The following is a 3,484-nucleotide window of genomic DNA, read 5'->3' on the forward strand; positions in this document are numbered from 1 at the left end:
GGAAGGGCGTCAGGAGCAAGCTATTCATTGGATAACCCTTAACCCCCAGCAACCATGCATAGGGTCAGGTTGTTGGCCTGTTGACCTGGGAGACTTGAAGGATAAAGAGATCCGACAGCTGCCTGGGAATCTAGCACACATCTACAGGGTTGCCTTCTCGTGACCACAAACCAGCTGGATATTCAGTGAGCAGAAGCTTTTCCTGTTCATCACTCTGCCTAGCTGGTGTCTCAGTACCTTAATGGTTGCATGAGTACAATTGATAACCCCCTGTATCTGAGGGAATCTATCAATGGTGGCAAACACCAATGTCCTCTGTGCCCATCCTGGCCCATCCATCTCATAATGGATGTATCTTCCCCCTGCCAACCAGAATAGACTAAGATGCATGAATTCAGATGATGGTAACCTGGATGGCTACAGGTAGGTGACTGCCATGGGTCCGCGAGGCCCCAGATCATCATGGGCCAGAGCGCTAATGTCTGAGATCATCTACCTGGATAGGTGCAGTCTCCTTCGACATTGTCACTTGAAGGTAGCTGACTCTTGGCCAGTGCACCTAATGCTTTGGGTAGCACTTCCTTCCTTTTGCAGCCCCCCCTCTGTGGTCCTCTGGTCTCCTCCTGGCCAGGAGGATGCCTTTGCTGAAGCTCCTCCTCACTACTCTGTCCAATATGAGAGTAGCCTGCTCCCATCCCAACACCCTCAGCTGGTACACTTTGTTCACCAGGGATTCCTTTACCAGCAGCCTCACATCCCTCTCGAGAGTCCTACCACCCACTGTTCACAAATGCAAGCCTCTCAGTGCCAGTGATGGCAACACTGTGCCACTGGCTGAGCATAATTCTCTGTTGTGTTGACCAGTGCATCTATGAGCCCTCATGGCTCCCCACTGTGTTCACAACAGCTGCACCTGTGTCCTGGATCCCCCCCCATTTTCCCCGTGCTGCCCAATTAAAAACTGCTGCTCAAAAGCCATAAGCTCCACAATGAACTCAGCAGCCACTTAAGTGGAGATGTGTGGGTTTCTGGCTTCTCCCTTTTGAAACCTGCATGGATTTCTGGAGGCGTTGGGATCCATCACCTTCCAGGAACACAATTTTCAATTTTTTGCCTGCACCTGAACTCGCTGCCAAGTGCCATTTGAGAATCCAGTCCCAGGACTGTAGCTGAATATCAGGGAAGGAAGAGAGAAAGCTGGCAATTAGTATCAGAAGTAAGACTATTTGATAGAGGAAAAAGGATGAGTTTGAAAGAAATCAACATATACTTATTGTGCTCAGTAATTGGTATGTCACAAATGCAATGCGCTCACAGCAAGATTCCACAAATAGCAATGAGCTGAATGATCAGTTCACCTGTTTTGATAGTATTAGTTGTAGGGAGAGTTTTGATCAAAACACCAGAGCAACTCCTTGCTCTTATTTGAATAATGCGATGTGATTTTAATGTCAACCTGAAAAACTGGATTAGGCTGTCGGGGCTGCAGTTATAACACCTCTCTGGGAGGACATCATCTCCAACAATGTCACTTCCTCTCAGCTCTGCATGGAATTGGCTGCAGAGTGAGACTGGAGGTGGTTAGGATCAGATTTAGTCGGCTGATATCTACTACAACAGATTGTGAGAGTGCAGTTAAATAGCATGAGAAACTGAGTCTGTGGATAACTACAGGCAGAGAATAAGGCTACAGCTAGAGGGCAGCAAAGACTAAAGTTGCAAGAAAGGAGATCAGTTTCAGTTCAACAGCAGCAGAGAGTAAAGTTACAAGTGGATAATAAGAGTTGGTTGACAGGAGCACCGGAAGAATTTGGGTGTAGGACACAAAGTGCAAGTTGGATGATTCTACCCGGTCTCCCCAGAGGTCCCCACTATCAGAGGTTCCAATAAGTAGCCATTTTGGTTCCCTGCGAGTGACGTTGAAAAGCAATTGATTGCGGTAGACTCAGAAAAGGATCCCAGCTGTGCTGCTGAAGACCTGCACATCAGAACTAGCTGCACCCGTAGCCAAGCAGTTACAGTGCAGCTACGATGCTGACCTCTACCTGACCACATGAAAACTGGTACAGGTGTCATTGGGAGTCATTGATAGGCAACTAATCACCCAATATTGTACTTACGGTTTGGAAAAAATAAGTCATATTTAATGTTGGTTTTCGTAAAGCAGACAGGTTTGTAAGAAGCACAACTCTGAAAGATGGGGTTGAAATGCTAATATGCTGTCAGAGCAGGGAGGTAGTTTGAATGTATTTTGTTTAAGTCGAACAAGTAACTGTAATGACCAACTCCAACAGGAGAAGACCCCAATCTTCTCCCGAGACCTTCAACTGCATCACTGCTACGAGTCTCAAACCATCCATGACTTGCTAGTCACTATTAACCAGAAGTTAAACCATGGCATCCTGTCAAAAAGTTGGCTATTGTGGCAATATGATGAACTACTCAAAGGGATATGCAACCTCCAAGGAAAGAATGGCGGAGTAACAAATTGGACATTCATTACTTTAACAGCCTTGGTCAACACCTTGGTGTGCCAAGTTGACTGACTTGCTGAAATTGCTGAGCAGATAGCAAGTCATTTTGAGTGAGATGTTATAATAACAACTTCTTCCAGATTATATCTGATGCTTGAATGGCATTACCATAATACAACAGTGACCACACTTCAATAAAGTACTTCATTGGCTGTAAAGTGCTTTGGGACTTTGAGGTTGTGAAAGACACTACATAAATGTAAGCCTTTATTTCTTTTCCAAGCCTAACATCGATCCTTTGTGTATAGGCGTAATACTTGCTGTTTTGCATTGAGATAACATGGATAAATTACTATAGCTGAGCAAGGAAACACCTTGATCCTCAGAAGAGTTTGATCATCAGTGTCATCAGGACCAGAGATTTTCTTGGGTCAAGCCTTCGAAAATGTACAAATTCCTTGTTCCTCTTGTTTGATGCCTTTTCCTAGGTTGATTTCTGCTGCCTGCTCTTGTATTTTAGATTACTTTGCAGCAAGGGTGTTCAATAAGTAGATTGATCTTCTTTTCTTTATTCTTTCATGGGATGTGGGCGTCACTGGCAAGGCAACCCCTAATTGCTGATCCCTAATTGCCCTTGAACTTAGTGACTTGCTAGGCCATTTCCGAGGGCAATTAAGAGTCAACCACATTGCTGTGGGTCTGGAGTCACATGTAGGCCAGGCCAGTAAGAATGACAGATTTCCTTCTAGTGAACCTGATGGATTTTTACAACAATTGATGATAGTTTCATGGTCACCACTACTGAAGCTTTTTAATTCCAGATTTTTAAATTAACTATATTTAAGTTCCACCAGTTGTCATGGTAGGATTTGAACCAGTGGCCCCACAGCACTAGCCTGGGCCTCTGGAATATTAGCTCAGTAACCTTACCACTATGCCATTGTCTCCTTCATTTAAGAAGTGGCACATGATCTTGTCCTTCTCACAAAGGTTGCTGTGATACTGGAAAC

The sequence above is a fragment of the Cetorhinus maximus genome, chromosome 10 (genome assembly GCF_964194155.1).
Source record: "Cetorhinus maximus chromosome 10, sCetMax3.hap1.1, whole genome shotgun sequence".
Taxonomy (NCBI): domain Eukaryota; kingdom Metazoa; phylum Chordata; class Chondrichthyes; order Lamniformes; family Cetorhinidae; genus Cetorhinus; species Cetorhinus maximus.